The following is a 14,815-nucleotide window of genomic DNA, read 5'->3' on the forward strand; positions in this document are numbered from 1 at the left end:
TGTAAACCCAGCTAGTTGGGAGGCTGAGGCAGGAGAATAGCTTGAACCCAGGAGACAGAGGTTGCAGTGAGCTGAGATCACACCACTGTACTCCAGCCTGGCGACAGAGTGAGACTTGGTCTCAAAAAACAAAACAAAACAAAACTTGATGAATTTTCTCAAACTGAAAATATTTGTATAACTAGCATTAAGATCCAGTACACTTTTTTTTTGGTCATAATTACGTGGCTTTGTCAAAGTAGGACAATATAACATATTTCCTTTTACAGTATGTTCGCTTTATTTGTAACATAAGTATTTAGACAGGGGGCATGTGGACCTCCATTCAGATTATCACCTTGGGTTCATCTCTTTGACAGTGGAAGAGAAAATTGAATCAATACATTATAAGGAAGAATCATGAAAGTCATTTTATTTGTTTTTCTTCTGTCAAGGGTCACAGTCTTGTGCTACCTGTTGTCCAGTGTATGAAATCAATTGTTTTATATGTTGATGCAGTTTTTTTAAATTGTTTACTACCAAAAGGTAAAGCCAGCTCATTCCTAGATATTCCATTACAACCAGAAACAGAAATCTAGGGCACACTGCTAAACTACCTCAAAGTGAAAAGTGGTTCTAATATGATACAGTACCTGTTTTCAAACTTTTTAGCTAAGACAGATACATGAAGGGAAGGAATATGTGCTTCTCTAGAGCCTGGGAGAAGACCCAAATGAGTTCTCAAAAAGACAAACTATCTTTATTGTCATACCGAAAGGGTTTTAACTAGTCTGCTTTCTCCTCCATGCTCTACCTGCATGCACTTTAGACTAAATACATTCGGTCTCGGCAATTAGCTTACTTTTGAGGGTGTCCATACCCAACAGGTGCTACCACTTACAAGTGTATTTCTCCAGAAGTTGCTGAGTTACCAGCAGCTCTAAGATATTATGAAATCCTCCAATGTCCTTCTGGAGCCACTTGGGGGACAAGGGTTTTAAATGGCAGAGAACTCTTGCATGGCATCCTCAAGTCTCCAAACATCTGTACTTTGTCTAGAAGTCAACTCCCAAGTGCCTAAAGGATTATTAAATAACCAAGGGTAATCTAGGTCTCTTCTGGATTAAACTGGGGGCCCTAAAGTTCTCCTCACAAAGCAGGATACACACCCAACAAGGTACTAGAACTGGCACGTTACTAGTTGTGTGTGTTAATGTCATTAGGAATCTAGAAATCTCCTGAGTCGTCTTCTCACTCACTTAAACAATTGTGTAGTTCACAAACACGGAGGGATGACTGACTTCCTGTAGAATGCAGCCACAATTTGTAAGCATAAATGGGCTCTTTGTAATGAGAAGAAATTAGAGGGTTCTGTTCCATTTTCATTGTGTAGAATGGAAGTTTTCAATGATATGTAACACATAACAATTAAGCAGTAGGTGGAGATTCCAGCATTAAGGTAATGTTAAGCATATGATCTGTTTAAACTTGGCACTTAACGAACAGAGAGTAAAGCTATCCGAGGCGTCCTAACTGATCATTTGGAAGACTGGCAAAAGTGTTCAGCATAAAACAATATGCATTAGTGTAATGAGAATGTGTAAACTGTAATCATAATGCCTCTTAAACGTACCCATGTCAGTAACAGAATCACTACCAGGTAATGAAGACAGACTCCTTGGTGAGAAATAGCTGTAGGAGCATAAAAAATTGGTCCAGCTGCCCTGTGTTTTCACTTTCAGCAAGGCTATCTCATGAAATAATGGAAATGTTTTCCCATGAATAACCAAAGAACAGAAATAATGCAACTCATTATAATACAATGGAGTATATGACTTCAACTCGTTTTAACAGAATAAACAGTTCCTTAAAACAGAAAATTAGCGGGCATTTATTGAGGTTCTTTAAAGATAAATGATGTTTTGTTATTACTTTGTAAGAAATTCTTTCCAATAATAATAACCAAGACCATATAGTTGAGTTACAAACATGACCATGAGTCAAAGGGACAATTGTGAAAAATGATGCTGGTACAATTTTGTCTCCCTAATTCTAAATTTCTTCTTCCACAGTGATTAGTACTTATTAATAGGCTTTATAAAAATTATTAAATATTTGTTAAATAAAATAATATATAGTATATATGCATCTAAAATCTGGCTTTACAAGTAAACTAAATACCTCTTATAGGACCTTTTACTCTTATTTCATTCTAGTTTATTCTTTCCAAATCAAAAATTAATGCTTGCATTATATTGGTAAATCTCCCTAAATGTTCCCAACTCAACTATAAAGTGGATGATCCATTATATTCGGTCAGGTGTGTGTATGCGTGTGTGTTTGTGTGTGTGTGTGTAATTAAAATAAAAAGGAAATTCAACAAATGAAACTGAAATTATTATCTCTGTATTTTATAACAACACAAGAAACTGCTGTGCACTCTGCCCCTTTTTCTATTGGGGTGGTAAGCAATGAGAAGCTGAGATTGTCTCATTGCTCTAACTAGGTGCATTGCTACTGTGACCCAAATTCCAGTATGTAAGAGAATCTCACCCATCAAAAATAAGAACAATAAGTCCTTTGAACCTTGTAATTACAACATGTTACATGCTTTTCTAGGTTTTGCTGTCCTTGATCAATGTGCTAAATCATCCTTCAGGAGATAATAAAAAGTGATGCAAATTATAGAAAAACAAGAAATAATAGTCTCCATTGAAAATTAGTAATGATCCACTGAAACAAAGACTGACATTGAAAATGAAGAATAACTTAGTGACAAAATGTATTCAATTTTATAGTCAGTCATCTTCTAGGAAATAGATAAATAAATATCCAATATTAGAAACAATTACTTGCAGCATCATTTTTCTTTTATTGTATTAAATGTCCTACTTTTAATAAATAGTACCAGAGGATCAAGAAACTGTATCATTTGTATACTGCTTCATAGGCTGAAAGCTGAGAACAGTAACTCAGTAGATTGACTTATAGTTCTCAGGTGAGTTTTCAGACTTTGACCATGATTTTCAGGTTATAGAATTTTTGAAACAGTAACAAAAACAGACATATCCATTTAATATAGATTAGAATCCACAAATAGTTATCTACAAACACAAGGCACTGTCCTAGGCATATACTATTTTTACCTATCTCCAAGGAATTTGTGTCCAACTGATGGTCCACACATAAAGAAAGAGTTGGCTAATGGCGAGACCAAGGTGTTGACAGAAAGGCCAGCTAGTTGATTACTGCACCAGAGTTTCATAAAGTGACATTGCTTTAGTTCCACACAACTCCAGGGCCACTTTACATGTGTAATTATGGTTGCATGGACACCTATATCACAATAACAAAATGATGTTTTATTTTAAATACAATCTTTTTTAAACAGGGGAACTTAAGACTCCTAGGGATCTGAGGAAAGGGTTCAATGTAAAAATTTTCTTACTTTTAGGAAACGTTGCATTAAATCATATAACTGGAACGTGATAGAGCCAGAATTTAAACCCAAGTTTTCAGAGTTCTTTTCACTACTGGGGAGAAAAGATTTCTTAGAAGAGATAGCAATTTCCCAACATCTTTTGCACATCTGGAGAGAAAGAAATCACCACTATGGGAAAAATAAATGGCATTTTCATTGTTCCTTGAAGAAAAATAACCCTACACCAAGAATTATAGGACAAAATCCCAGGGGGATATTAAAGTAAAAGCCACACTCAACGAAACTGACGACTCTTCTCTTGTTTTGTTGAGATGCTGTGATATCATAGACATTAAGTTTAGCCAAATACTCCTCTTCCTATTTATTTCTATTTAATATCTCTGACAGAATTATGAAGCTTCAGATGAATACTCATAGTGATAAATGGCAGACCACTCTCCCAACACCCTGAATGGAAATTTTTCATTTTGCTCAGTAAATTCATGAAATAATCCTGATATGTGTCTCATGGTGGTCATCACTTGGATCCTGCCTCCTTTCCATGTCACTGGGGCCCCGTCTTCACAGCTTCCCTCCCAAGCATCCCCAGTACTAGTCAATTATACATAATTCTATCAAATACTCAAATTCCTTGTAGCTAGCTTTCTACAGAAGTATCTGCCTTTTGCACTGTTCTAGGGCAAGCACCCTGCCAGAGGTCTGCATTAATGTCATTAGCGAAAGGAGAAAGTAATTAAATGTAAAATGAATGCCTATTTTCAATTCCATCAAAAAATGTTTTTTTTACCATTATGGTTTTTCAGCTCTAAAATCCACTGTTTCTGTTTCATTAAATGAGGTAGTACTTTGCCTTAGGAATACTGGCAGTGGGAACATTGACAATGTCTCTTATTTCACAGAATGGGATTTCAGAACAGATATGCCAAATGAGTTGAGTAAGATTCCACTCCATCACCATACTCATCATATTCTACTTCCAGATAGGATGCAAAGCAGGGGTCTCAATCACAAGGCCAAGGACCAATACTGGTTTATGGCCAGTTAGAAACCAGACCACAGAGCAGGTGAGCAGCAGGCAAGCTAGTGAAGCTTCATTTGTATTCACAGCCACTCCCCATCACTCACATTCCTGCCTGAGCTCTGCCTCCTATCAGATCAGCGGCATGAGATTCTCAAAGGAGCACGAACCCTATTGTGAACTGCACATGCGAGGGATTTAGGCTCCATGCTCCTTACGAGAATCTAATGCCTGATGATCTGTCACTGTCTCCCATCACCCCCAGATGGGACTGTCTAGTTGCAGGAAAACAAGCTCAGGGCTCCCACTGATGCCACATTATGGTGAGTCATAGAATAATTTCATTATATATTACAATATAATAATAGAAATAAAGTGCAAAATAAATGTAATGCATTGGAATCGTCCTGAAACCATTCCCCACCCTGATCCATGGAAAAATTGTCTTCCATGAAACTGGTCCCCGGTGCTAAAAGGTTGGGGACATCTGATATAACTTCATTTACAATAACTCCATTATTCTTGGAGTTACAACACCTGAGTTTTCAACCCAGTTTGTTCACTAACCTCTTAAACAACCAAGAAAAGTAGATGATCATCTCTGAGCTGTACAGTTCTCATATAAGATTTATATCAGTTGATAGCAAAGGCTGTTTAAGCTTTAAAATGCTTAGCCCTTCCATTTCTTTCATTCAGAATATGTTTTACAAGGGGCGTAGAAATCTTTCATTCTTTAAAAACATGTGATAAAGGATATCAGGCTATTTCTATAGAGCTAAAAATATATTTATATTTTGAATTATGAAACAGTGTGTAGGAACATCTTACAAAACTTAATAGTAATCTATTGAAAGACAGCACAACCCAGTTGCCAGAGAAAGCAGAAATCAAGACAAAGATCTTGCAACAACATTGTTTAATGTGAGAAAAAGGTTCCAGTTCTCTGACGCCTGTATTCATTTAACAAATGTTTACTAAGCACCAACTGTGTGCTAGGCAGAGGGCCAGGCCTTCTTTATAACAAAGTCCGTTCATTATACACACTGATTGATTTAACGACAGCCCGTTTGGGAATTTTCTGCATTTGGCAGTCAGGACAATGGAATGTCTTGCAGCACTCAAAGTAAAGGTCTTTAAGGAGAAGTTTTATCTGCTTTTAACCACCTCCTAACAAGTGGGAAAGAAGAGACAAACAACTCTATGGGTCTGCTCAGGTTTATTTTTCCTCTGAGTAATCAAACCGTGGAAAGAAGCTTTGACCATGCAGGGAAACAGCCAGCCACTGAACTGTGATCCGTACTCATCCTGTAACAGAGGGCCTGGGGCACTTTCTAGAAGAATGAGTTTTCTGCCTGAATGTTTCTTTCCGAGAAGAGAGAAATGAAACGTCACGGCAATTATCTGGGCAGCGGCAGAGCAGGGAAAGCTGGCTGTGGCCAGAGTCCCAATTACTGGATGAGGCAGAGAAGGATCCCAGCAACTCCTGTTGCTTCAATGTGAGCTCAGGAACAGCGTGATAGAAAGGATGAAAATTCCAAAGAAGGGTCTTGGAAACTCACAGACGAGCCTTAGCTTGCTTTGTAAGAAGGCTTTGGGATCCACATTTACAAATAATTTCTCTGATCCCCAATTCTGCCATTCCACATAATGAGAAACTGTTATCAAGAATCTGTCTGCAATGATAATAGCAGAGTGCCCTCCTTGCCCATTCCTTCCATTTTAATTAACTTTTTATTAATATACATAAGCCTAATACATGCTGGCCACAAGATGGCAATTTCTATTCACTTTCACCTGTTTGCCAGCCATCTAAGAACATAAGACTGCACCATCTTTGATGGTACTTTGACAGTAAGAGTTCTGATAGGCATTAACACACCTATCCTTAAAAGTAGAGTGTGCTGTGCACAAAACATGGCACACAATGATTTTAAAAAAAAAGACCAGTCTTTCTCATGAAATAAAGTTTATGGAAAGATTAAAGTCACTGGCAATTCCCCATCATGAATGAATTTAGAAAGTGTACCTGTCACATTAGCACATGTGTACAAATACTAGACAAAGTACACGTCCCGAAAAGAGGCACAGTCAGGATCCCACACTGTGAAGCCAGCTGCAGGAATCTGTGCAGCATTGGCTTGTAATTCTCATATGCTCGTTTCTTGAGCAGCCTAGAATACTGAAGTTATTTGCTGTTACATAGCTCCTCCTAAGGCTGGTATCTTGAAAAGAGGGTAAAGTTTAGATTAAATAAATCCTGAGTCTGACTTAATGTTTTCTTTTAGTAAGATTCTTGAAAAGAGCTTATTTTTGATGAACTGACTAAGCTGGACTATAGTGATAACTCTTTCTGGAAATTGTATCTGTCAGTCTAGTAATTTCTTTGAAATTAATCGATTATTTCCAATTACTAACTTACCTCCTGATAGATGAAATGGCCTGTATTTATCAGGAAATAATTAGAAACCAATACTTTACACCTGCACAAAACCTACCCCAAATGATAGGGCTTCTCACTAACTGAAAGGAAGAATAGAAATGATTTTAAATTTAATTATGTGTTGGCATTGCTCAGATATAACTCATCTAAGATTCTTTGAGAAGAGTTATATCTTTTTTATGGGAATGAAATGCCGCCATCACTGTAGTCAGATAATTTTACCCACTGAAAATGCATATTAAATGTGAAAAATGTGAAGTTGTAAAGTTGTTAGAGTGTTGCCTCAGGAAGTTAACATCTTGAGATTATATTAACCTTTACAAAATACGCTCATACATTAAGGCAGAATATAAACAAAACAGAGGCAGTAATCCTCTATTTTGCTAGCACTAGGAAAAATAACAGCCTAATTTTTAGTCTACTAATTTTTAAAATAATACACAGAATAAATTTGACATAACTAAGTATTATTGCAAATCAGATGTCTTCTACTTATTTTATTAAGACTTTCTCACTGTTTTACCAATGAGATGTAATTTTTCCTCTTTTGAATTGCCATGACATTTTTTTCCTCCTTTTCTTATTTGGCACTTACTGTTTTCTATTTGGTATTACAGATAACATTGCATAGAGCTTATTCTCCCTAGTTCTTAGGTTGTAATATTTTCTTACTTCCTCATAGTGCTATCACTAAGCTTTATATTGTAGTCATTTCTTCTTCTTCTTTCTTTCATCAAATATTAAGGCAGGTACTAGTGCGCTAAAAAAAAGTGATTGTTGGCCAGGCGCAGTGGCTCACGCCTGTAATCCCAGCACTTTGGGAGGCTGAGGCAGGCGGATCACAAGGTCAGGAGATCGAGACCATCTTGGCTAACACGGTGAAACCCCATCTCTACTAAAAATACAAAAAATTAGCCGGGCGTGGTGGCGGGCGCCTGTAGTCCCAGCTACTCGGGAGGCTGAGGCAGGAGAATGGCGGGAACCAGGGAGGCGGAGCTTGCAGTGAGCCCAGATCGCACCATTGCACTCCAGCCTGGCAGACAGAGCGAGACTCCATCTCAACAACAACAACAACAAAGTGATTGTTGCCTCTGTGTAATTTTTCTCTCTGTAATTTTCTTTATTATTATTACCGTTTACGAGTTTTTATGTTATAGAGACAAGCATTTTCACTTCATGATCTGTTCTTTAACTTCAACTTATTCTTATTGTTATCCTTCATAGCAGAGAGAACGGTTTTGAGATGAGACCAACTTCACTGGAATCCTCTGTCAAGTACTAGCAATACAACTGCAGGCAGGACACTTAACAACTATGTTGTCTCTGTTTCTTAATGTACAAAACAGAACTAAAAATCATTTGAGCAAGTCACTGGATTTTAAACAGAATTTAATGTAATTATTGAAAACATGGACCCTAGTACATAGTAAACTTACATTCAGCCTTAACTGTCATCACTTTTGCTATTATTTTACCAAGTATTACTATTATTACAAGTATACTTACCTATAAGCAAAAAAAATGGAGTTGTGAGCTAAAAGGAAATACTTCACATGACATTTTAAATGTTTTCAGATGGTTTTTCTATAATCCATTAAGATGTTTCAAAATTAGAAGTTCCTATTTTTTAAGAAGTTTATCGTCAACAGCAATATGCTGAAGACGAACTAAAAAAGATTAAATATTTGGAATTTAGGAACTCCTAACCTCATTTTGTAAATGAGATTATTAATCCTGACTCGTCTTTGACCTAAAAACTAACAGAATCAACTATGAAAAGCACCTGTCATTCTGAAATCACTAAAATTGTCCATTCTTGGAAAAAAGTGAAAAAAAAAGCATAAAATGTTTCTGCATTAACTCTGTATAAACAGAAAGGTACATGTAGTTCTTCAGCATTGCTTGATTATTTCCAATATTTTCCTGACAAGCATTCAAGATCATAAAATACCCCCAGCAAGTCAGTAAGCGCTATAAAGAAAACTACTTCCACAACAAGTTTTGGCCATGGGATATAAATGTAATAGGTTTATCATGCAGAATCAATGTCTTAAGTAATCAGACTGCTTCAGCCATTTGTGGAAGATACAGCATAATAAATCTAAGGTGTGGTTCTATTCTGAGAATCAATCAGTTTTAGGGTGCCCTCAATGACTGAGCCATTTTATCACGGTTATCTCACACTTCAGTGGCTTCAGTCTCAGATGTCAGCTGAGCAACCTCTAAACTTAACAGCACAACTTGATTCTCCAAGCCATTTGACTTTAATATAAAAGGAAATAAAAGTAATTATCATAGCTGTCTTTCAAGGGCTGGGAATCAGTTCCCAGTATATACAAGTTTAAGGCAACAAATTGAAATCAGCAGGAAAGAAATATTTGCAGTTCAGCTTATTTTTATGGAATTCTTTTTACTATTTTTAGTTTTTCTTTATTTCCCTATGTTCTATTAAAAAAACACACACACACAAAAAATAGGAGCCATTCAATTTGGCTTACTTTTTCTATTGCACTGAAACAGTAAATGAAATATAAAGCCACTAATCTATGGATTTACCTAATTTCAGAGTATTTTAATATTTTCCTTTAGATACTCTGCTTACCAAATGACGTCTCATTAAGTGGGACTTTAAAATTTTCCAGTATTACAATTAGTTTCTCCTCTTCCCCATTACATTTTCAAATTGCTTATAACAAAGAAGCTAAATCATCCCGCATTTATTTTGTTTCTGTTTAGTTCTTTTTTTCATAAATCACTTATGCTGGAAAAATTACCCATTATGCTTCTGGAAAAGATATTAAATGCTATTATTAAACATGATTCATCCAATGTACTTTATCTGTATACATGTGTAATACAATTGCTTTAACACAAAAACCTTTGTTACTTTATTTTGTCAGAACTGATAATTTGGGGGGAAAAGTGTTCATGTGAATATTTTGTCTTCTTCAGACTTTTTCTATTTCAATTCTATAATAGTTTCAGAAAGATAGATTGTTTTTCTTTTTATGTTGTTGTTTTCTTTTTATTATACTTTAAGTTCTAGGGTACATGTGCACAACGTGCAGGTTTGTTACATATGTATACCTGTGCCATGTTGGTGTGCTGCACCCATCAACTCGTCAGCACCCATCAACTCGTCATTTACATCAGGCATAACTCCCAATGCCATCCCTACCTATTTTCTTCCTTATGAAAGTGACCTCTGAAAAGCACGGGACATCATTTTTACAGTGGTTCCTATCACATGCCCTTATTTAACCTGGCCTCTCTGAATCAGCCACTGAGCAGTTTGGACACTGCACAGATTAGAAATGTTACCACTATCCTTTGGGAGGCTGAGGCAGGCAGATCACGAAGTCAGAAGATCAAGACTATCCTGGCTAACACGGTGAAACCCCCTGTCTACTAAAAATACAAAAAAAAATTAGCCGGGCATGGTGGTGGGCACCTGTAGTCCCAGCTACTCAGCCGGCTGAGGCAGGAGAATGGTGTTTTGTTCTTCAAGAAATGTGTGACTTTTCTCTACACTACATTCTTTTCAAATAACATGATACATGACTTCTGAAATGTTTCTTTAATGATTTTATTTGTTACAACAAACAGATTTATTTTAAAGTACGTGTATTTCTGAGTAAAATAATGTATGGCCACCAAAGAAAATTTGGAAAAAGAAAAGAGCATCAAGGCTAAAATGAAATTTTTTATTTTAAAATTCATTCATATCTCCAGAGACAATTGTATTGGTATTTGGGTATAAACATATGCCCAGCCTTTTTGTTTAGTTTGATGGAGTTTTTTTTTGTTTTGTTGTTGTTGTTTTGCTTTTTTGTTTGTTTGTTTTTCAGTGACTCATGGCTTTAAGACTACTTTTTAATCAGCCTTTTCCTTAGCAACATGTCTTGGGCATTTTCCCCAATCATGAATATTCTTAAACAACATCATTTATAACGGCCATATTGTATTCTAGTCCACATGTCTGTAGCATAATTAATATAACCAACACTCATTGTCAGGCATCTAGGTTGTTTCTTGATCTTTTTTTTTTTGTTTGCTTGCTTTTGCTATTAAGTGCCAAAATTGAAATTCATTAATTTTTAATAAATAGTTCTATCTTTAAATGATAATTTCAAGGCCATCAAATATTGGCAGATTCCATAAACTGTTTAAACAGCCACATAAGTGGTTTCCCAAACTCGTCTTCTCTACAGCCTGCTGCAATCCATCCGTTGCATTGCAGCAAGCATGATCTTAGTAGAAATGACTGCTACGGTCCCATTGTCATGACTCCCTGTGGTCATTGTGTTAAAGTCTGAACTGCTTTCCAGGACTTCTAAGGACCTTTACACTATAGGCTGTATTTCTCTCCATCCCCTTTCTCCCACCTCTTCTCACGGTCCACCTGGGCTGCCAAGTCAGCCATACTGATGTTTTAATTACCAAAAGTCACTGTTCTTTCTCTCAGATTAAAACCATCTTATGTGCTTTTCCCTTGCCTGGGCAACCTAACCCAGGCTCCTTTTCCCTGCTCCAGGTAAAAGTAATCAGAATTGTTTTTGCAAAGTTTTGAGTAAAAGAAAGTAAGGCTTATATAAGAAGCAATTTCTGTTAGCTATTGTCAATACATATTATAAATAACATTGGCAAAGGAAGGAGGAAAAATTCAAATTTCAGTCCTCTTCTTTAACACCATCACTTTCAGAGGCCTTTTATGATGCTCTAGTTCTGGCAACCCTTTTTCCTCCACCCTATGCCCTCCATGGCCCACCCATGCCAAGGGTTCTCTCATATCATCTGAACCCCACCCTCCCATGATAAGGCACATAACGTTTTATATGAATATGTGTTTAACAGTGCAATCATCTCTTTCTACAGTAAATCACAAGCTCCCTGAGCACAGAAACTGTGTCTTTTTTCTCCTGGTAAAGAGTGCCCACAACAAATATACAGTGTCCGATTTATCATGGTTCAACTTAACGATTTTTCAACTACATGATGGCAAGAAAGCCACATGCATTCGGTATGCTCCTTGACTGATGATGGAGTTACATCCTCAGACTTATCCAGAAGTTACCCTGTAGTAAGTCACAGAGCATCAGTACTTGTTACGGAAATAAATCTTATCTCAAATTTCTAAAAAGAATTATGTCTTTCTTATTAAAATTAAAAATGCAAGATGTTATGATTTGGAGGTTTTGTCCCCTCCAAATCTCATGTTGAAATACAAGCTCCAATGTTGGAGGAGGGTCTAGTGGGAGATATTTGGATTATGGGGGTGGATCCTTCATGAGTGTGCTGGTGCTGTCATCACCATAATGAGTGAGTTCTCACTCTGTGAGTTCACACGAAATCAGGTTATTTCAAAGAGTCTGCAAGGCCTCCTTGTCTTGCTCTCTCTCTCTCACCATGTGATATGCTGGCTCTCCCTTGGCCTTCTTCTATGATTAAAAGCTTCCTGAGGCCTCACCAGAAGCTGAACAGATGCTGGCACCATGCTTGTACAGCCTGCAGAAATGTGAGCCAACTAAACCTCTTCTTTTCTTTTTAATAAATTGCCCTAGTCCTAGGTAGTCTTTATAGCAATAGAAAACTGACCAACACAAAAGATAAATCACAATATTTTTCTATAAAATTTTAACCCAAAGAAAGTAGGAATTGCTATAAGAAACTATCTCCTTTAGCTCTTATTTCTAATAACTTTAATAAAAAAGGAAGAAATGATAATTAGTAGCTGTTAAAAGATATATGAAAGATAGATTGAAAGTCCATTATTAAAAATTTGGTTGGTTTTATGATGTTACATATACTATTTTTGTATTGATTTATCTGATTATAAAGCCTCCATTTTCACCTAACACTTTGCAGAAGCATTTTACCATATTATTAAATAATTATTGAATGTAAAAGTAATTATGTTGTTGAATTAAAATTTCTAAACATTTTCATGTATATCTGGTAATTATAACAATTTTATGAAATGCTCTTTTGTTAATATTATAATTCCTAGCAATATCACAGACATTTGATAATAGTTTCCCAATCACTACATAGTAAGGCAAGAAAAAAGGAAAATCCATTTGTACAACATTGAGAAAATTCTTCTTAAATAAAATGCAAACCACCTGCAATAAGAAGTTAATATGTCAAATGCAAGAAAACTGTATAAAAATGCACCAAGCAGGAAATAACATGACTCACAATTTTACAGAATTCATTTACTCTTGATAAATCTAATGAAAGAAATTCCAAAGGGAAGATTTAATGAGTAACAGAGATTTATTTTTAAAAAATAGCTACGACCCCTGCTGTAGAAGAAGTATAGTGCAGAAAAGTTGAAGGAAGAAATAGAAAGTCACTTTGGTTTAATTTAACAAAACCTCTACCTTATTTCTCTATTTCACATGAGTTTGGGTTAAATATAAACCAAAAACAATTCAGCCAAATGAAAACAGAGGTAATTCAAACTAGAAATGTCAGAAAGAGGACTGATTTTCCCTAAACCAAATGTTTGAGGTTAATGTCTGGGTTCCCAGAAGAGAGCAATACAAAGAGAAAAATGACTGGGGGAGACCATGTTTGTCTGTTGTTTTAACTTGGTGAATAAAGATTTAGGTTCAGATGACTTGAGGAGTGTCATTGAAGGTTGTTTTCACTGAGACAATGAAAAACAAGACTTTTAACTTTATAATTCATTATCCCAAAGTGGGCTTATGATTTCTAAGAAGGTCAGTTGCTCAGAAAAATGAAGACATTTTGTTTGTGCTGTTGACGTTTAGAAAATCTCCTTTCAATTATATTGACAAGTGGTTTAATTCTTCAATTTACTATGTGATGGCAGAGTTTTCACAATCTGTAAGAATAGAATATATACATATATACAATTGTCAATTATTCCTTTTAACTCTGATTTTAATTAGAAACAGATACTTTTTAAGGAGACATTATGATAAATTATACACATTATATGAACTCTCCATATTTTCTAAGTCTGTAGGCTAGAAAAGCAGTGGCATGTACTAACAAAATTGTTATTTATCTGTGTTTATGAATCAACACATTAACACATTTGGGACAATGATTTTTGTAATTGTTATTTCTATCTTCAATCTATGGCCAGAATTATGCCAGAGGATGAGATTCAGGACCAAACCAGCTCAGCCTTCAACCAGAAGACGACTTAAGCTTTCTCAGAAAATCTTAAGTCAAATGTTTTCTTATTAACACATATGCTTGTTCTGCAGCCTCAGTTACTGACACAGACTACCAATTGGTATTGGTATTGTGTAGTCAAATTTTCTCTGACTTTGACTTTGGTGACAAGTATCTACCAAAGGGAGTATATGCCCTGTTGGATAAATAACGTGTGAAGGAATATGAACAGGGGAAAGGTCAAAATAAATTTCTGCTCAGAGAGTAAGGTGGAGTCCTTGTACTGTGGAAGCAAAGGCAGTAATTCCCAGCAAGCTACATTTAAATAATTACATGGCTAAAACAGAGGCTTATGAAGGAGAGATTCGAAACCCACTCACTTGGTGATTATTATGATTAAGAGCTATCAACAAATCAGGAACTGCACAGCACATAAAGAAATACACTCCTGCATTTATGGCTTATTCTCTAACGGAGGCAAACATACTGTTGAGACACTAAACTCATCATGAAGAAAGTGTTTTTATCTCAAAGGGTAAAAGTTCATGAGCACGTATAGGTTGGTTTTATTTCACATGTTGTGTCCTTTTATAGCGGGTGGAGATGGGGGACAGGGTGTGAAGGTGCTCTTGAAGGCCCTTGTGAGGTTTTATGAAAGAAGTGAGTAATGAGAAATAATGACCTGAGATATATTGATTAAATAGTCTATGCAAAATAAAATAGACGTAATCCTTTTTAAAATACATATTTCTGTATTCCGGATGTGCTAAAAGTAATAAAAAATAAA

The 14,815-nt window shown here is 35.9% G+C and overlaps 1 protein-coding gene and 1 long non-coding RNA gene across 4 annotated transcripts in view; one reads left to right on the forward strand and one right to left on the reverse strand.

The window, feature by feature from the left end:
• The window catches only part of DOK6 (docking protein 6), a 429,154-nt gene that overhangs the window by 371,122 nt on the left and 43,217 nt on the right, over positions 1–14,815 (forward strand). The window lies entirely within an intron of this gene.
• The window catches only part of LOC117062211, a 29,829-nt gene continuing 25,698 nt past the window's right edge, over positions 10,685–14,815 (reverse strand). Inside the window, exon 3 of the long non-coding RNA XR_004428259.1 lies at positions 10,685–13,729. This is a non-coding gene — a long non-coding RNA (uncharacterized LOC117062211). The remainder of the gene's footprint in view (positions 13,730–14,815) is intronic.

Source organism: Trachypithecus francoisi, unplaced genomic scaffold (genome assembly GCF_009764315.1).
Source record: "Trachypithecus francoisi isolate TF-2019V2 unplaced genomic scaffold, Tfra_2.0 Contig01474, whole genome shotgun sequence".
Taxonomy (NCBI): Eukaryota; Metazoa; Chordata; class Mammalia; order Primates; family Cercopithecidae; genus Trachypithecus; species Trachypithecus francoisi.